At 48.2% G+C, this 21,251-nt stretch overlaps 1 pseudogene; it reads right to left on the reverse strand.

Moving 5' to 3' along the window:
• Positions 1–20,255, reverse strand: part of LOC109775073 (disease resistance protein RGA5-like) — a 69,996-nt pseudogene extending 49,741 nt beyond the window's left edge.
• Between the last annotated feature and the right edge of the window lie 996 nt (positions 20,256–21,251).

Consider the following 21,251-nt stretch of genomic DNA (forward strand, 5'->3'; position numbering starts at 1 on the left):
CATGACAAACCAACTTATACCTACTTTATAAGTGAAAACATATAAATGGCATATATAAGGACTTAAATTAGAGTTGCATATGAACCTTTGGTTCAAATGGATCTCTTCCAAGTTGAATGCTAAATGCATTGGCTCAAAATACATCACATATTCATGCCATATTCATGCATCATATTGCTGCATATGATTGTGTTTTGATTGTCGACACCGTTCCTTCTCAATAGGTCCTGCTCCGGAGAGTGTTCTAGAGTACCTGTCTGAGGAGCAGTGCCACCCTGTTGATCTACCAGGCAAGCAAACCCCCTTTGTTCATTCCGATACAAACCTACTCTCTCGCTCCTGCTCTCTTTTACTGCATTAGGACAACAACGATTCAACTGCTACTTTATGCTGCGGTAGTTGAACCCATTCCTCTGCATGACCTGTCATTGCCACAGTAAATAGTTGAAACCCACTAGCATGTGTAGGAGTTGATTGAGCCATGTTGTGTGCCTACCATGCCTTGCCTGCTATTGCTTAGAGTTGTGTCAGGTCTGGTTCATTGGGAATGAATTGGAGTGTTACAATATGTTCTGGTGCCGAGAGTTAAGCGTGTGAACACGACTTGGTAAAGGTAGCGGTGAGAGGCCATGTAGGAGTACATGGTGGGTTGTCTCATTGGAACCATCCTTAAGCACTGAGTTCTGTGTATGTTGTCCAATGACTAGCTACTACCACACATTGGGTTCCGGTAACTCGACCCCTCTCGACTTATTAACCAACTTGGTCTCTGTCCAGGAGTTGCAACTAGTTTCTGGTGTTTGTAGGTAGTGCTATTTTTCTACCGAGTGGCACCCGGCAGGGTGGGCTTGGGACAGACTAGGCACACGTGGCCCGGTGCACCGAGTGGTACCCGGATGGTGGGCTCGGGAACCCTGCACACATCGTTTGGGGCCGCGAGCGACACCCCGGCCGGATCTCCTTGCGGATGGAACCCGAATAGGCGATAAACCTGGACTAGAGTCTTGTGTGGTTAGTCAGGTCATGGCCGACACCCTGGCCAGGCTTCCGCTTGAAGGTTGCCGAGGTACATGACGTGTACATGGCGGTAAGTGGCGAGAGCGTGTGTGACGCAGTACACCCCTGCAGGGTTATCATGATCTATTCGAATAGCCGTGTCCTCGGTTATGGACTTCTTGGATGCTTACGTGGTACATAGACAACTTGAAGTGGATACTGTAAAATGCTCAAGATAAGTGTGAGTGCTATGGAAGGCTTCTCGTGGTGAGACGGGACTGAATCCATAGTGGTGTATTGAGGTGGTGATTAGTGGACTCGTGTGCGCCTTCTTACCTCAAAGAAGTTTCTCGTAGTTGTAGAACAGGATAGCCACTAAGTCAAAGCTGGCTTGCTGCAACTAAACCCCACACTACCTTCTTGATACAAATGCATGTAAGATAGGATCTGCTGTAAGTCTTGCTGAGTACCTTCGTACTCATGTTGCTTTATTTATGTTTTTGCAGCGGAGACTTCAGTCTTACTAGTAGCTCCGCTTGGACTTCGACGAGTAGCTTGTACCTCAGCTACGATCTTGTACCCTTGGGAGGGTCTTGTAGATAGTCAGGCTTCTCAGCCTTTTTCTTTTGTAGTTGTCTGTACTCGGACATGTAATGCTTCCGTTGCTTGTATGCTCTGAATGATGGGTCATGTGACCCCTGTTTGTACTTAATGCTATGTGGCTCTTCTGGGCCTTTTATCTATATGAGTTCGCGTTATGTTGTGATGCCATGTTGTACAGCACATACTTGCATGTTATGCGTACGTGTAACGTGTATTGCTATGTGTGGGATCCGACAATCTAGTTGTTTATCCTTGGCAGCCTCTCTTATGGGGAAATGTAGTCTAGTGCCTCCTTGAGCCATAGTAGTCCGCTACAGCCCGGTTCACCGGAGTCCTGCTAGCCCAGCACTACTGCTCTGGACACTTGATTGGCCGGCATGTGTTTCATTTCGTTCCTGTGTCTGTTCCTTCGGGGAAATGTCACGCGGTGACATCCGGAGTCCTGCCTAGCCTGCTACAGCCCGGGTTCCCGGAGTCCTGTTAGCCCAGCGCTACAGCCCGGATTCACACGCTGCTGACCGACACGCTCGATGTTGATTCATGTATGCCTGTCCCCATACGTTAGTGCGGCTTTGGGTTCACGACTAGCCATGTCGGCCCGGGTTCTCTGTCATATGGATGCTAGCGACATTGTCATATACGTGAGCCAAAAGGCGCAAACGGTCCCGGGCCATGGTAAGGCGACACTCGTGGGAATACCGTGCGTGAGGCTGCAAAGTGATATGAGGTGTTACATGCTAGATCGGTGTGACTTAGAATCGGGGTCCCGACAGCTTTGGTATCAGAGCCTGACTGCCTGTAGGATTTCCAAGCCAACCTGGTCGAAGTTGAGTCTAGAAATTCTTTAGTTATGTAAGGGAATTGATTGTGGAAGGGAACGTAAGGCTCTTTTTACTCCCTTACCTCATGCCTTCTGATCTGAGTCATCCTATCTTTCCTACGGGGTTAAGGAACTAGGCTTTCTCTTCTGTCTATCAGGATCACGTGTTACTACTCCATAGTCTTTTAGGATTGGTTGATCAGAGTCATATCCCAGTTTGAGTACCCCCAGTGTAGCCTGTTTAGTAATATCTCAGAACCTTGAGTGATGATGTTGAGTTTGGTGCTACCCCGTCCTTTGCAGAATGTCTCATTTTGAGCATTTTACTATCGTTATGCTGCCAGATTTGTCCTAGGAGTTTGAGAGATACTAAATTTCCTTATGCTACATGTTTGCATCCTATAGTTGTTGTTGACCTCGTCCTTGGTTCCGCTTCTCAGGATGTCGTCAGTTAACCGAAGTTCTGTTGCTCGTTGCCTGAACCACGGAGGTGGTAGGGATGAGGAGGATCCTCCCGACCAGCCTTCGCTGGCAGAGGTTATGTTAGAGATGGAGAGGAACAAGCATGAGTGTAACCGCTTGTTAGCACGTATCGAGGAGAACACCGCACCCCAGTGCAAAGAGTCAGCGACCATCTATGATTTCATTGGTCTGAAACCACCTACCTTCCATCATTCCATTGAGCCACTCGATGCAGATGACTGGCTCCGTTGTATCACACACAAGCTGCGTTCTGCGAACGTAGCTGAAGGTGACAAGGTCACTTATGCTGCATATCACCTGGAAGGTCCTGCTAGTCTTTGGTGGCAGAACTATGAGGCTATGCTTCCAGCTGGCCAGATACCGACCTGGAGAGATTTCACTGAGGCTTTTCGCGAGCATCACATTCCTCAGGCTCTCATTAACCGCAAGAGAGAAGAGTTCTGTAGTTTCACCCAGGTAAGATGGCTGTTGATGCTTACAGTAGAGAGTTTGAGAACCTCGCCCGCTATGCTACAGAAGAAGTGTCCACGGACGCTAAGAAGCAGGCTAGGTACCGGAAGGGTCTCAACCCCAAGTTGCGTCGTGATCTCCACCTGCACCATTGCAACACATTCCAGGCTCTTGTGAACAAGGCCATTAATGCAGAGACAGCTCAGCTCACCTACGAGGAGTCTCGCAAGCACACCCGTGATTTGGTTCCTTCCTCTGGTTCTACTTCTCAGAAGCGCCGGATTTGGGTTCCGAACTCTGCTCTTCCACCCGGTTATACCCCGAGACCATCTTATGTGCCGCCTCACTCAGTTCAGCAGTATGCTCCACCCAGGCCTATTGGTAGACCGCTTGTCAATGCGGGTCCACATCCAACTTCAGGGACTTGCTTCACATGTGGGAAGCCAGGACACTATGCACGTGACTGCTCTCAAACTATGCCCCACCCCTGCCTGAGAAGTCTGTTGGCAGTGGTAAGCCATCACGCAAGATGATCAGTGACAAGTCAGCTCCCACTGAGCGTGGACGTGTGCATCACGTCTCAGCTAAAGACGCTCATGATGATCCGGATGTCGTTCTTGGTACACTCCTTGTCAATTGCCATCCAGCTTCGGTTCTATTCGATACTGGAGCATCTCACTCCTTCATCTCTGAAGGTTATGCCCGTTTGCACGACATGTCATTTTGTGATATGCCAACTCCACTTGAAATCCAAACTCCAGGGTCTAGATGGCAAACTACCAGAATAAGCCATGGTAATGAAATCCTTGTTGACAGACTGGTATTTCTTGCCTCACTTATAGCCCTCAAGTCTACAGATATTAACATCATCTTGGGTATGGACTGGATGACAGCTCATCATGCCAAGATTGATTGTTACACCAGGTCTGTTCAGCTCACACACCCATCTGGCAAGTTAGTCACTGTCTCCACCAGAGTTGCAACGCGTCAACTCTATTCTCTTAATGCCAGTCCTCTTCCAGACCTTGAAGATATCCCGGTAGTCCGTGACTTTCCGGATGTTTTTCCAGAGGAACTGCCAGGTATTCCACCTGACAGGGATGTAGAGTTTGTCATAGATCTTATCCCAGGAACCGCCCCAATCTCTAGGAGACCTTACAAGATGGCACCTTTAGAACTAGCTGAGCTTAAGAAACAACTTGATGAGTCCTTGCAAAAGGGTTTCATCCGTCCTAGTTCTTCTCCTTGGGCTTGCCCCGTCCTCTTCGTCAAGAAGAAGGATGGTACGGACCGGATGGTTGTAGATTATCGTCCCGTTAATTTGGTCACGATAAAGAACAAGTATCCGCTCCCCAGGATCAACGACCTGTATGATCAGCTCGCTAGATCTTCAGTCTTTTCCAAGATGGATTTGAGGTTAGGCTACCATCAAATCAAGATTAGAAAAGGGGACATTCCTAAGACGGCTTTTGTCACTCGTTATGGCCAGTACGAGTACACCGTCATGTCCTTTGGTCTAACCAATGCTCCAGCTACCTTCTCCCGCTTGATGAACTCGATCTTCATGGAGTACTTAGACAAGTTCGTCGTGGTTTACCTCGATGATATCCTTATCTACTCGAAGAACGAGGAAGAGCATGCCGAACATCTTAGACTTGTGTTAGAAAAACTCAGAGAGCACCGCCTTTATGCCAAGTTCTCCAAGTGCGAATTTTGGTTGCCAGAAGTGACCTACCTAGGCCATGTGATCTCTGGTAAGGGCATCGCTGTCAATCCTGAGAGAGTTCAGGCCGTTCTTGATTGGACTCCACCTGAAACAGTTAAACAAGTTAGGAGTTTCCTTGGTCTAGCCAGTAATTGTCGCCGCTTCGTTGAAAACTTCTCCAAGGTAGCCAAACCCCTCACGGAACTTCTCAAGAAGGATAAAAAGTTTGAGTGGTCCCCACAGTGTGAATACAGTTTTCAGGAACTGAAAAGACGCCTGACTTCTGCTCCCATACTGGTGCCACCGGATTTCACTAAAGACTTTGTTATCTACTGCGACGCCTCACGACAGGGACTAGGTTGCATTCTTATGCAGGATCGTCATGTGATTGCCTATGCATCTCGACAGTTGCATCCACATGAGGAGAATTATCCTACACATGATCTAGAGCTTGCAGCCGTAGTCTATGCACTCAAGACATGGCGACATTACCTTCTCGGTAAACGTTGCGAGATTTACACCGATCACCAGAGTCTCAAGTATATTTTCACCCAACCAGATTTGAACCTTAGGCAAAGACGTTGGTTGGAGTTGATCTCAGATTACGACTTAGGGATTACCTACACCCCAGGCAAGGGCAATGTCATGGCTGATGCGCTAAGTCGTATGTCCTATTGCAACAATCTTATGTTGCAGCAGGGCCAACCACTTCTCCATGAGGAATTCTGTAAGCTTAACCTTCACATTGCTCCTCAAGGATTCCTTTCTACCTTGGTGGCGAAGCCTACTCTTGTGGATCATATCATAGAAGCCCAGAAGCATGATACGGGGATTACCCGGATCAAGAGAAACATTGCCAAGGGTATTGCTGGTAGTTTCTCTATAGATGATCGAGGTGTTGTTCTCTTCGAGAACCGTCTAGTAGTTCCCAAGAAGCAACATCTTCGGCAACTGATCCTTAAGGAGGCTCATGAATCTCCTCTCACGATTCATCCCGGTAGTACTAAGATGTATCAGGACCTACGCCAGAGGTTCAGGTGGACTAGGATGAAGAGAGAAATTGCTGAGTTCATAGCTAACTGTGACGTTTGTCGTCGCGTTAAGGCAGAGCATCAAAGGCCTGCTGGCACCCTTCAACCTTTAGCCATTCCTGAGTGGAAATGGGATAAAGTTGGTATGGACTTCATCACCGGCTTTCCCAGGACCAAGAAAGGGAATAACGCTATCTTCGTAGTCATTGATCGTCTTTCCAAAGTGGCTCACTTCCTACCTGTTCGAGAGAGTATCACTGCTAGTCAGCTCGCTGACTTATATATTTCTCGAATAGTGTCACTTCATGGTGTTCCACTAGAGATCAATTCAGACCGTGGTAGTCTCTTCACTTCTCATTTCTGGGAGAGTTTCCAAACTGCCATGGGCACCCATCTTTCCTTCAGTACCGCTTTCCACCCTCAATCAAGTGGTCAGGTGGAAAGGGTCAACCAAATTCTTGAAGACATGCTTAGAGCTTGCGTTATCTCATTCGGCATGGATTGGGAGAAATGCCTACCTTTCACCGAGTTTGCTTATAACAATAGCTATCAATCCAGTCTTAAGAAAGCTCCTTTCGAGATTCTGTATGGACGAAGATGTCGAACACCTTTGAACTGGTCAGAAACCGGTGAAAGACAATTCTTTGGACCGGACATGATCCAGGAAGCAGAAGAGCAAGTTTGCATCATTCATGAGAATTTGAAAACAGCCCAGTCTCGTCAAAAGAGCCAGTATGACCATCGTCATAAGGAAGTGGCTTATGAAGTTGGCGACAAGGCTTACCTTCGGGTTACTCCTCTAAAGGGTACCCATCATTTCGGTATCAAGGGCAAGTTGGCTCCGTGTTACATTGGTCCTTTTCGCATTCTCGCTAAACGAGGAGAGGTTGCCTACCAGTTGGAACTACCCCCACATCTTTCTCGAGTCCATGATGTCTTCCATGTCTCCCAACTCAGGCGTTGCTTCTCGGATCCCATCCACGGAGTGGACCATGAAACGCTTGATCTCCAAGATAACCTCACATATCGAGAGTACCCTATTTGCATTCTTGATCAAGCAGAGCATGTCACCCGACGTCAGAACATCAAGTTTCTCAAGGTTCAGTGGTCTCATCATTCCGAGAGAGAAGCTACTTGGGAGCGAGAAGATCGTCTTCGACTGGAGTACCCCACCTTCTTTCCATCGACCCCTGAATCTCGGGACGAGATTCTTTCAAGTGGGGGCGAGTTGTCACATCCCTAGTTCTGGTATGACCTAGACTAGCTAGTCATGTGTGCATCATGTTTAAATCTCATTTAAATTTGAAATGGGGATCTGTGAAACCTCAGAATCATTTCTGGAAATGACCCAGATAAAAATTGCTCCAAAAGGGTCCAAGAAAATGTTCATGTTGCTCTCTGAAAATATTGGACAGAGATAAAAATCAAACCAATATTTTCAGGAGCCCATAAATATTTATTTTGGGCTTTTGGAATTAATGCAGTAATTATTTGCTTTGGATATATATTGTTATATATATAGAATATTGTCCAAAAATTATGCTAGTTGATGAGGAGCTCTGGAATAATACCACTAGCTCCTACAAAAATTAGCATAAGAAAATAAAATGATTTAGTATTCTACTAAATCAGAACAAATGTCAGAAAAATAGAAAACAAAACAAAAAGGGAAAAGCTTACCTGTGCTCACCCGAGGCCTGGCCTGGCCCAGTAGCCCAGCCGGCCCACTGGCCCAGTGCCAGTCGTCGTTGTCCTCGCGCCAGTCGGACAGGCGTGTGGCCGACACGCGCGCACCGCCGTGCCGCCACGCCACCAGCCTGCCTGCCCTCTCCCCTGCTAGCGCGACGCGCTGGGCGACGTCGCGGGTGCCGTCCCGATCCGGTCGACCTGCTCATTTTTTCCCTCACTTTCTCCCTCGCTCTCTGTCACCGCGCCCGAGCGCTGCCTTCGCCACCGCTCGCCGTGTCGCACCCACCGCCACGGCCTCGCCCTCGCTTCGTGCCCAGACGCTCCGCTTGCTCGTCTCCGACCGCTCCGACGACCCACGCGACCAGGGATGCGTCGCATCGCCGCAATCGCCGTCGTCTTCAACCTCCAGCACCGGAGACCGCCGTCGCCGCTCCGTCGACTCCAGAGCCTCCCCCGAGCCGCTGAGCACGCCTGCCGAACCTCCGTGAGCTCCCCTCCGTTTCACCTCCGTCCCCGCGCTCGAATTCGCGCCGTAGCCGTGCTAGCCGACGTGCCCGCGAGCGCCTCGCCGCCGACCATGTCACCGTCGTGGCCAGAGCCACCGCAGCTCGCCCCGAGCATCTCACCGTGCTCCTGGTGCCACGAGGGTGCCGCAGAGCCCCTCGGGTGGCCTCCCCGTGCCCCGCAGCCAGCTCCCGCCCGTAGCCGTGCTCCGGCCGCCGCCCGAGCTCCGCTCCGGCGAGCCCCGGCCACCCCGCATCCTTCCGTCACCTCCCCTGGATGCGCGAGAGCCCGGGCTACGCCCCGGTGCCCTTAGCCGCCGCCCCCGTGGCCTAAATCGTGGACACCGCCGCGTCTAGAGGTCGCCGGCGATGACCTCGCCGGCCTGACGTGCGGGCCTGACCTGCCAGCTAATCACCATTTAACCTAACCCCCTCACACTGACAGTGGGCCCCTGCGCCTAATCCTATAATTAGAATAAATTAAACCCTCTGTTTAAAACGTGTGACACTAACGTGTGGCCCCCACACGTCAGGTTGACCAGGTCAGCACCGTTGACCCGCTGACGTCATGATGACGCAGTGCTGACGCAATAAACCCTTTTTCTGGATTTAACATAAATCAGGAAATTCCAGAAAATTAGTAAAGCTTCTAAAATTCATAGAAATTCAACCGTAGCTCAGATTTAAATAATTTATATATGAAAAATTATCATAAAAATGCAATCTATCCATCTGTACTAGTTTCATGCATGACAAACCAACTTATACCTACTGTATAAGTGAAAACATATAAATGGCATATATAAGGACTTAAATTAGAGTTGCATTTGAACCTTTGGTTCAAATGGATCTCTTCCAAGTTGAATGCTAAATGCATTGGCTCAAAATACATCACATATTCATGCCATATTCATGCATCATATTGCTGCGTATGATTGTGTTTTGATTGTCGACACCGTTCCTTCTCGATAGGTCCTGCTCCGGAGAGTGTTCCAGAGTACCTATCTGACGAGCAGTGCCACCCTGTTGATCTACCAGGCAAGCAAACCCCCTTTGTTCATTCCGATACAAACCTACTCTCTCGCTCCTGCTCTCTTTTACTGCATTAGGACAACAACGATTCAACTGCTACTTTATGCTGCGGTAGTTGAACCCATTCCTCTGCATGACCTGTCATTGCCACAATAAATAGTTGAAACCCACTAGCATGTGTAGGAGTTGATTGAGCCATGTTGTGTCCCTACCATGCCTTGCCTGCTATTGCTTAGAGTTGTGTCAGGTCTGGTTCATTGGGAATGAATTGGAGTGTTACAATATGTTCTGGTGCCGAGAGTTAAGCGTGTGAACACGACTTGGTAAAGGTAGCGGTGAGAGGCCATGTAGGAGTACATGGTGGGTTGTCTCATTGGAACCGTCCTTAAGCACTGAGTTCTGTGTATGTTGTCCAATGACTAGCTACTACCACACATTGGGTTCCGGTAACTCGACCCCTCTCGACTTATTAACCAACTTGGTCTCTGTCCAGGAGTTGCAACTAGTTTCTGGTGTTTGTAGGTAGTGTTATCTTTCTACCTAGTGGCACCCGGCAGGGTGGGCTTGGGACAGACTAGGCACACGTGGCCCGGTGTACCGAGTGGCACCCGGATGGTGGGCTCGGGAACCCTGCACACATCGTTTGGGGCCGTGAGCGACACCCCGGCCGGATCTCCTTGCGGATGGAACCCGAATAGGCGATAAACCTGGACTAGAGTCTTGTGTGGTTAGTCAGGTCGTGGCCGACACCCTCGCCAGGCTTCCGCTTGAAGGTTGCCGAGGTACATGACGTGTACATGGCGGTAAGTGGCGAGAGCGTGTGTGACACAGTACACCCCTGCAGGGTTATCAAGATCTATTCGAATAGCCGTGTCCTCGGTTATGGACTTCTTGGATGCTTACGTGGTACATAGACAACTTGAAGTGGATACTCTACAATGCTCAAGATAAGTGTGAGTGCTATGGAAGGCTTCTCGTGGTGAGACGGGACTGAATCCATAGTGGTGTATTGAGGTGGTGATTAGTGGACTCGTGTGCGCCTTCTTACCTCAAAGAAGTTTCTCGTAGTCGTAGAACAGGATAGCCACTAAGTCAAAGATGGCTTGCTGCAACTAAACCCCACACTACCTTCTTGATACAAATGCATGTAAGATAGGATCTGATGTAAGTCTTGCTGAGTACCTTCGTACTCATGTTGCTTTATTTATGTTTTTGCAGCGGAGACTTCAGTCTTACTAGTAGCTCCGCTTGGACTTCGACGAGTAGCTTGTACCTCAGCTACGATCTTGTACCCTTGGGAGGGTCTTGTAGATAGTCAGGCTTCTCAGCCTTTTTCTTTTATAGTTGTCTGTACTCAGACATGTAATGCTTCCGTTGCTTGTATGCTCTGAATGATGGGTCATGTGACCCCTGTTTGTACTTAATGCTATGTGGCTCTTGTGGGCCTTTTATCTATATGAGTTCGCGTTATGTTGTGATGCCATGTTGTACAACACATACTTGCATGTTATGCGTACGTGTAACGTGTATTGCTATGTGTGGGATCCGACAATCTAGTTGTTTATCCTTGGCAGCCTCTCTTATGGGGAAATGTAGTCTAGTGCCTCCTTGAGCCATAGTAGTCCGCTACAGCCCGGTTCACCGGAGTCCTGCTAGCCCAGCACTACTGCTCTGGACACTTGATTGGCCGGCATGTGTTTCATTTCGTTCCTGTGTCTGTCCCTTCGGGGAAATGTCACGCGGTGACATCCGGAGTCCTGCCTAGCCTGCTACAGCCCGGGTTCCCGGAGTCCTGTTAGCCCAGCGCTACAGCCCGGATTCACACGTTGCTGACCGACACGCTCGATGTTGATCCATGTATGCCTGTCCCCATACGTTAGTGCCGCTTTGGGTTCACGACTAGCCATGTCGGCCCGGGTTCTCTGTCATATGGATGCTAGCGACATTGTCATATACGTGAGCCAAAAGGCGCAAACGTTCCCGGGCCATGGTAAGGCGACACCCGTGGGAATACCGTGCGTGAGGCTGCAAAGTGATATGAGGTGTTACATGCTAGATCGGTGTGACTTAGAATCGGGGTCCCGACACTTATAGCTCAAAATAATTAGTAAATGCATGAAAAATAACAGGCCAAAAATTTAAAATTATGCCACCTACTGGGCCACCATGGCCTGAATACGATTAGAAACCCATCCATGGGCCAGGATTCAGGCCCGCAGAAGGCCCAGTAGGCCCACAGGCATGTACAGAGAGGTTAGGCCCGTAAACCTGCTTTAGAGAGGAGCTCGACAGCTCAGGCGCACCGCACCTTATAAACAGGTGCGGCTCTCTCTTAGCTAGCGAGGTGGGACTAAACTCACCACCACGCCGCTGTGCAAGGCCATTGGTCCCGGTTGGTGGCACGAACCGGGACCAATTCCACCCTTTGGTCCCTGTTGGTGCCACGAACCGGTACTAGTGAGGCTGTGGCCCCACGAGCACCTTTAGTACCTGTTCGTGGCACGAACCGTTACTAGAGTTTCTTACTAAGCAGTTTTTTAGTCCCACCTCGCTAGCTGAGAGGCACTAGGAGCGGTTTATAAACCCTGAGTGCAGAGACGATGAAGAAGAGGCGCAATGCTCACGTTGCTTAGCTTCAAGCCTTGAGGAATAAGGTAGACTGCATCGAGCTATGTGCAGTGCAGTCTACACTATTCCGAAAGGCTTGAAGCAAATCAACGAGCATTGCGCCTCTTTTTTATTTTTAATCATTAAAAGCAAAAAGAATTTTCATAAAGAACTTTTTTTGATAGAAACTTTAATAGCAAAAAGAATTATCATAAAGTAAAATAAATAAGTAATTAGAAACAAAATAAAATAAAATAAATAAGTTTTTTGTTGTAAGTAGAAACAAAACAAAATAAATATAGCAAAAAAGAAAACAAAAAAACTAAATACAGCAAAAAGAATTTTCATAAAGAACTAATGGCACTAATAGAAAGTTTATATTTTTTCTAAAACTAATGGCACTAACAGACAGTTTATAATTTTGCTGACCTAAAAGCAAAAAGAATTAAAAAATAAAGCAAAAAACAAAAGAAAATAAATAATGCAAAAAACAGAACCAAAAAACAGGATTTTTTTTAAAACTGCCACGTATTGGGTCACCACGGCCTGAATACGACTAGAAACGCAACCTGGGCCAGGATTCAGGCCCGCAGAAGGCCCAATAGGCCCACAGACAGCACAGTGTGACATTAGGCCCGTAAGCCTGCATTTGAGAGGAGCTCGAGAGGGCAGCCGCAGTGTGGCTTATAAACCACTCCGAGCCCCTCTCAACTAGTGAGGTGGGACTAAACTTTTGGCCGCGGGCAGCGCAAGGCCTTTGGTCCCGGTTGGTGGCACCAACCGGGACCAATGCCCCCCCTTTAGTCCCGGTTGGTGCCACCAACCGGGACCAAAGGCCGCCGCTTCCCGCCCTTTGCGCTGCTGAAAAGGGACCTTTGGTCCCGGTTGGTGGCACCAACCGAGACCATAGTCCCGGTTGGTGCCACCAACCGGGACCAAAGGTGTGCCTATATAAGCCAACACTTGGGAAATTTTCAGATCCCTCGCTAGTTGCCCCTGACGCCGCCAGGCTGCCCGTGCTCGCCGTCGCCGCCCGCTCCTCGTCGCCGTCGCCCCGCGCCCTTGCCTCGACGGTTCGCCGCCCGGTGCTCGTCGCCGTCGCCCTGCCCCCACGTGCCGCCCCGCCTCGTGCTCCCCTGCTCGGGCGCGCCGCCTCGGCGCCCCGAGCCCCCTGCCCGGCCCGCGCGTGCTCGCCGGCGCCTCGCCGCCCCCGCCCCGTCCCGCCCCCGCGCGCCGGCGCCCTCGCCGCCCCCGCCGTCGCCATCGTCCTAGCCGCCCCGGCTCTGTTTTTTATTAACTTAATTGTTTTTTGATCATATATATATAATGTATATGTGTATGTATGTGGCTATATGTTTTTGTTCATATGTGGCTATATGTTTTTTTTTATTAGTTTAATTTTTTTTGTTCATATGTGATGTATATGTGTATGTGGCTATAATGTATATGTGAACAAAAAAAATTTGTATGTATGTAGATGTTCAAAATGTATGAATATATATGTCAAAAATGTTTTTTTGTTCATAGAAAGTTTTTATGTATGACAATGGATATATATTCGATATATATGAGAAATGATGATCCATGGAAAAGTTTTATATATATGCAAAAGTTACAATTTTAGAAAAGTTTTATATATCTAGCTAGGAAGGGAAGAAGAAGAAAAAGAAGGATAGGAAAGAAGAAAGTAAGAAGAGGAAAGAAAGAAGAAGAAGAGAGGAAGAAGAGGAGAAATAAATAAGAAGAGGAAAAAGGAAGAAAAAGAAGAGGAGAAGAAGAAAGGAATAGAGGAGGAGAAGAAGAAATAGAAAATATTCTATTTTTTCTTCTTCTCCTCTATTCCTTTCTTCTTCTCCTCTTTTTATTTCTTCTTCGTTTTCTTATGTTTTATCGGGTCTGTCGTCGTCGATATATACCCCTCCCGATAACTTCAACACGAGGGGGGATAACTTCAACACGAGGGGGGTCGATATACCCCCTCCCCGATAACATTATTTTCCCGTGTATATATGTCGTCGTTGTCGATATAACCCCCTCCTGATAACTTCAACACGTGGGGGGTCGATATACCCCCCCCCCCCCGATAACATTATTTTCCCGTGTATGTATGTCGTCGTTGTCGATATTACCCCCTCCCGATAACTTCAACACGAGGGGGGATAACTTCAACACGAGGGGGGGTCGATATACCCCCTCCTCGATAACATTATTTTCCCGTGTATGTATGTCGTCGTTGTCGATATAACCCCCTCCCGATAACTTCAACACGTGGGCGGTCGATATACCCCCTCCCCGATAACATTATTTTCCCGTGTGTGTATGTCGTCGTTGTCGATATATATAACTCCCTCCCAGATAACTTCGACATGATGGACGGTCGATATGTATACGCCCTCTCGACCGTGATAAACTTATACCACGGGAGCACCCCCGGCCCTCTCGCTCGACCAAAACTCTCGAGGACACCCAAACCCTAGAAAAAAACGATGTCAGTCTCCTACCCCCTCCCGCCGCGCCCCTACCCTTGAAGCATTGCCTAGGCCACCCCAAACCCGGAATAAGCTAGGTCTACGTTTGCACTAATATATCCACCTGCTGTCATGTTTGTGTAATAATTGCCATGTTGTAATATTTGCAGAAACAATGGAGCACGGACGAGATGAGCAAGCAGAAGAGGTGTTGGGGGAAATAATCTTAGCCGGAGGTGATATCTTGTCGTATCTTAACGACAACGATGGTTTGGAAGAACAGGGTGAAGAAGCAGGCTACGGTGATCGAAGAGTGGAGGAGGAAAGACATGATTATGATGGCTCCGGTGACCCAATGCTGGTGCAAGAAGGAGCCCGTGGTGACGGCTCCGGTGACCGAACAGAGTCCGGCCAGGTAAATATATTAGTTAAGCCTATGCTGACTAGCTAATTGATGCATTCATTGTTTTGGTATGTACACATATTAATTAACACTCGTCTTTCTTCTTTTTTCTAGCCCTCCGGATCGAGCACAACTTCGGTAAAGAGACGAGGCCCGAAGAGAAAGTTGCGCTCGGATGAAAGGTTTGAGATCACAGCAATCGCGCGCGACGGCCAACCGATTGAACCCCTCCGGACAAAAGGATGCTTTTGCTGCTCAGTGCGGGGTTCTAGTTAGTGACAAGATCACGATCAGCATCCACCAATGGTATAAGCCTAAGAAGGAAGACCCTGAGGTGTCTTATGTCAATGATATGCAGAATGATGATCTTTGGACTGAGCTGAAGGCAAATTTCACCCTACCACCAGAGGAGGATCCGGAGAAGCCAGTTATAGAGCAATTAATCAAGTCTCATGCTCTTAAGAAGATGGCAGACCTATTCAGGAGGTGGAAGAATGAGCTGAAAACGTTTGTCGACAAAGAAGAGACACCAGAATTCATCGGCCGGTATGAGAAGATAAGAGATCACAGGCCCGCATTTGTGGCCCACAAGACATCGGAAAAGAGTAAGAAGATGTCAGCAACAAACAAGAAGAATGCTGCGAAGAAGAAGCTTCACCATCGCACGGGGTCAGGTGGCTACCTCAAAGCCCGACCTAAGTGGGCCAAGGCTGAGAATGATCTGCTTGAAAAGGGGATCAAACCACAGACAATGAACTGGACAGACCGTTGCCGGACTTGGTTCTTCGGGGCTGGCGGAACCTTGGACCCTGTAACAGGGAGGTACGTTTGGACGAACGAGCTTTTGAGAATACCAGTCAAGAAGATTCAGCAATATATCGATGCAGCGCAGCAAGGGACGTTCGTTCCAGACAGAGAGAACGACGAGCTCACAATGGCCCTCGGGGATCCTGAGCACCCTGGACGGACACGAGGCACGCCTCCGTTCCGTGGAAGGCTGGTTTTCCGGACGCGGGCGGTTACAAAACCCAGGAGAGGAGGAAAAAAGTGGAGCAGATCCAAATTCAGAAGCTGCACGAAAGGGTTCAAGCGCTAGAGGAACGAGACGGCAATCGAGATGCCGAAACTGCCCCCGAAGCTACACCGCCATCTCAGCGGAGAAGCAGCGTGGCTTCCACCGAGTTGCTTCAGCTGGAGCATGCGGCTCCTGCTAGCTACCCCGTGGATGCTATCACGGAGTCTCAACATTGCCACCTTATGGCGGAATGGCAGAACTTCATAGTCAAGGCGGCTGTTGGCTCTGTTTTACCTACTGAACCCGGCGCAACCTACCACTGCCGGCCGATTCCAGAAGGATATGCTAGGGTGATGGTGGATGAAATAACGGAGGGATTTGAGGAGCTCCAGCTTGACCACCCTACCGGTGAAGGGGAGACTCGGCTGGGTTCTGCTCTGAAGACTCCATGCCTATGGCGGAAGGAGCTCACCAAGCTTCCGAACTGGACGGCTCCGGCGAGTAAGGGCACTCCGCCTCCTCCTCCGGCAAGTGATCAGGGCACTCAGCCTCCTTCTCCGGCGCGTGGCGGCACTCCGCCTCCTTCTCCGCCAGCGCCGGCGCGCCAGAGCAGCCAGCCTCCTCCTTCTCCGCCTCGTAAGCAAGGGCGGAAGAGACCCGCCGCCGCTGTGGCTGCTCCGGCGCGTCGTAGTCCTTCTCCTCCGCCTCGTAAGCAAGGAAAGAAGACAGCCGCAGCCGCTCCGTCTGCTCTGCCGGCATCTAGCAGTACAGCTGCCAGAGGCGGGAGGCAATACAGATTCGCTCCTTCTCTGAAGACTCCAGAGAAGTTACCATACGAGAGGACCGAGGAGGAGAACGCGAAGATCGTGCGAGCCGAAGTGAAGAACTTCTTTGAAGGGGTGAAAGCAAAGAAACATCCACCTCCGGAGGAGAAGGTAGATCCGGTGAAAGCAAAGCGCACTCTGGCTGCCCTGACAAAACCACCAAAGTCTCCGCCGAGAGGCAACTATGAGCGCGTTCTTGCAAAGACATATGCCGAAGCGGAGTGGTCGGGAAGTACTGTCAGTGATAAAAGGATGAAAGAACGACGAGCTGGGAAAAAAATTGCCAGCTCGGCGAACAAGCGAACCAATCGTGCCCCCCGCTCAAGGTGTCAAAAGACATCGTCGCTAATGATCCGAGTATGGTGCCCGGTTATAGCAATCTTGGAGATTACCTACCCGACGATGTACATTATGAAATCATGGAGGTGGACGAACACAAATACCATTACGGGAAGCCTCTCGTCAAAGATGAAAGATCTCTAAGCACGATGATGCGAAGACTACATGATTGGTACATGAAAACCTGCAGAGAGTCTGATGGGATGGATACTTTGACGCTGAGAGTTAAACCGGAGCATGACCTCGTTGGAATTGATCTGCTGAGTGTTCCATTTGAGGATTTCTTCCAGTTTTACAATCAAAAGGCCCTCGATAAAACAACGATCACTTGCTACTGTCTGTAAGTAGTACTACTTCTGTCATTAAGTCTCTCTATATAGGTCAGCTCTTTCATTGCATGTATTTATACTTATCCTCACTATATTATGCAGATTGAAGATCGCCGAATTGAACAAAAGACAAATCGGTGATATTGGGTTCATTAACACAAATCTCATAGATGCATATACGGTTGAAAAACATCCCAAAGAAGCCGAGGCCAACTTGCTACAATCGTTGGTATTAAATCAAAACAAAGATATAATACTCTTTCCTTACAACTTCAAGTGAGTGTTACTGTCTTGTGCATATTCGGTTTCCCTTATTAGTCCAGGTTATGGTAATGTAATTGATGACTTATGCATGCATGCGCAGCTTCCACTATATTCTCCTAGAGATTAAGCTTGAGCAGGGAGTAGTAACCGTCTTAGACTCAAGACGAAAAGATCCCCAGGACTATGCGAACATGACTCAAATGCTCGAGAAGTAATTTAAATCGATCATTATCCACCATATCAGCAACTTTGTTCATTTCCTGATATCAAGTAATTGTTTTCTTTGTCTGGCAGAGTTTGGAGAAAATTCACCTCAAAAGCTCCGGGACTGCCGAAGAAGCTGCAATTTAATCACCCGAAAGTAAGTACTATAGTAGCATGTTCCGCGCATCTCCTAGTGATTCAAGCGCTAGTTTCATCAATACCATTTAGCATGCTTGCTTATCAGTTTGATTGACCTCTATTTCTTGTAAAGTGGTTGTGGCAGGAACCCGGAAATAATTACTGTGGATACTACGTTTGCGAGTCCATCCGCTACACGACCTGTGAGCGGGGCTACACTGAAGAACAATATGAAGTGCGTAAGCAATAATATTCACAATTTTATTTTATTACCATCATTTGTGTTGAGTTTCATTTATTCATATATATATGTATTGACCCCCTTCTTCAAATTAGATGTTTCGGAAGCGGGATGAACTCCTAGCAGAAGATCGTATGCGAGGAATTCAAGAGGAATTGGCGGCATTCTTCCTTGACCACGTGATCGCTGAAAACGGAGAATACTATGTGGACCCTGTGTTCCTACAATTTAATTAGGAGATTGTATTGTAAGAGATAATTATTGTATATATGTAGCCGGTAGTGTCGGATAGATATACGAGAACTTGTTGTTCGACCAATATCTCGGAGAAGGAGAGGTGGTCGATATCACTTCTCTCTGTATGCATATGTTCATGACGATCTTCTGTTTCCTTCATTTGATTACTAGCTAGCGTGTCTACTCCTCTCCAAACGTATATAGCACGTAGCGTCGACCAAGCACGGAGATAAGAGAGGACACTTCTCTCTATTAATTAGCTAGCTAACACAATATATGAAACACCTAAATTAACCCCCCAAAACCCCTAAACCACCCCCTTTCAAAAAAAACAAAAACCTCAGCTCCTGCCAGCTGCTGACGCGTGGATGCCTATTGGTCCCGGTTGGTGACACCAACCGGGACAAAAGGCCCTGCCTATTGGTCCCGGTTGGTGGCACCAACCGGGACCAAAGGCCCTCCTGCCTGGGCTCCCCGCACCGGCCACATGGACGGCCTTTAGTCCCGGTTCGTGTAAGAACCGGGACTAAAGGGCTAGGGCATTAGTAACGACCCTTTAGTCCCGGTTCCAGAACCGGGACTAAAGGCCCTTATGAACCGGGGTAAAAGCCCCTTTTCCTACTAGTGGAGGCCCCGGCTGGCCCCCTGGGCTCACGAACCGGGACAAATGCCTCCATTCGTCCCGGTTCGTGGCAGAACCGGGACTAATGGGCTGGCCAGGCCCAAACGAAAGCCCCTTTTTCTACTAGTGCATCCACACCTATTCTTATTTGTACTCTGTACATTATGTATTCACTTCTTGTTCGGGGAACCTACAAGGACATTACTACAAGCATTTGACATTACATTTCCTAAAAACACATGAGGAAAAATTGGATGTAAATTTATGGAATTCCTTGCTAAATAAATCATACTAGTAATCTTCTATTTATAAAGAAAAACAACAATAGGGGCCCGTACAGTAATTATATTAGTAATGTTCCTATGACATATGTATCAGTATAAATGTTTATACATTCAATAAATGCGGAAGGAAAATATATGGATAATATATACCTTTTATCTAGTAGGTACTCTTTGATGTTGATAATTAGCTGCTGCACGCTTCCTTCTTCCGTTTCAGCATAACGTTGATCCCTAACTTTACTAAGAATAGTTCTTAGGGTATTCATCATGTCTGGATTTCGTGACACTGATATGAAAGCTCGACAGTCGAATTTTTCTTTTAGCACTTGGTTTGCAAGAGTTGTCTTGCCCATTCCTCCAGATCCAACGATGGAGACTATCTTTAATAGTGATTTTGTTGGCACATGTCCATCTTCTTCTTTCAACAGTTTGATTATCTCATTTTTTGGTGCATCCATTCCAACTAGTTTTGATGCATTCTCAAAGATAACAAGAGCTCTAGGGTCAACAGATGTACTGAGGGTCTTGGAGAAGGTATCATGAGTCTTGTACCTTGCATTCCTCTCGCCGACCTCAATAATTTGTTTCTTCAAATCTTCAATTTCTTTGCCAATTTGGCGCCGGGTCTTCATCTTTCCCAGGAAGAACTTGATCTTCTCCATGAAGTTATCCGGCTTAGTGTCTTCATCATTGACATATTTCAGAAATTCGTCTATGAAATCATCTATGTCATAGGACAGCTCCCGTACCTCATTCATCCAAACTTTATCTTGCATATCCGGATCCTCCTCCGCTGACATCTTCATGAGAAAAGCATCCATGGCGGAGAGTTCATGAGTCAGGGACTTGATCTCCTTGCGCACCCCCTTGACACGCTTGTACTCGTCACCCAACAGGGTGGCCAGCTTCCTGATGACGGGTTTCAGGGCCCCCGTCGTGGCACTCACGAGAGCCGCCTCCATGGTTTCATAGGGTGGGGAAAGCTAGCTCCGAGGTCGCTAAGGTATGTTTGTGTGGATGAGTTCACTAGTAGAAAAAGAGGCTTCCATACGCCCCCATTAGTCCCCAAAATAATCAAACCGCGACAAAAGGGGTCTTTAGTCGCGGTTCGGGAGGAGACCCGCGACCAACTATCTGGGCCCAGCGCACTCGGTCGACAGCTGGCGAACGGGAGGGGATTTAGTCGCGGTTGGCCTGGCCAACCGGGACTAAAGGTCCCCGAAGGCCTTTAGTCGCGGTTGGCCAGGCCAACCGGGACTAAAGGCCCATCTAGCTGGCGGACGGGAGGGGCTTTAGTCGCGGTTGGCCTGGCCAACCGGGACTAAAGGTCCCCGAAGGCCTTTAGTCGCGGTTGGCCAGGCCAACCGGGACTAAAGGCCCATCCCTATATATAGGACTCAGCTCACTTCACTTCACTCAGCTCACTTCACAATTTTCAGAAGGGGGTGGTGGGTTTGCTTTTGGTTCCTCCTATGCACACAAGGTGTTCGATGAAATGCCCGAGAGCCTGAAATAAACATGATATGAAGTGTCCGAGCCACACTTGAGCTTTCTCATTTATTTTTCCTTCGCGATCGCGGTTAGCAACTTGAACCTTTCATGTGTCATTGATAAAATATGCATGTGTGTAGTTCATTGTTTAATTTGTATTATTTCTAGCTAGTTAGTTTAACAAATGCATGATGGTTAATTATATACTTTATATAATAATAATGCAGATGAATCGGCAATGGATGTACGGTCCCCGACTCTCAGGCGAGTTCACTACGGGTTTGAAAGATTTCCTCGTGGTGGCAAATGCGAACAAGCAGCAAGGTTTTATTATCTGTCCATGTGTTGTCTGTAAGAATCAGAAGGGTTACTCCTCCTCAAGAGACGTTCACATGCACCTGCTTTGGCACGGTTTCATGCGAAGCTATAATTGTTGGACCAAGCATGGAGAAAGAGGGGTTAGAATGGAAGAA

This window comes from Aegilops tauschii, chromosome 6 (assembly GCF_002575655.3).
Source record: "Aegilops tauschii subsp. strangulata cultivar AL8/78 chromosome 6, Aet v6.0, whole genome shotgun sequence".
Taxonomy (NCBI): Eukaryota; Viridiplantae; Streptophyta; class Magnoliopsida; order Poales; family Poaceae; genus Aegilops; species Aegilops tauschii.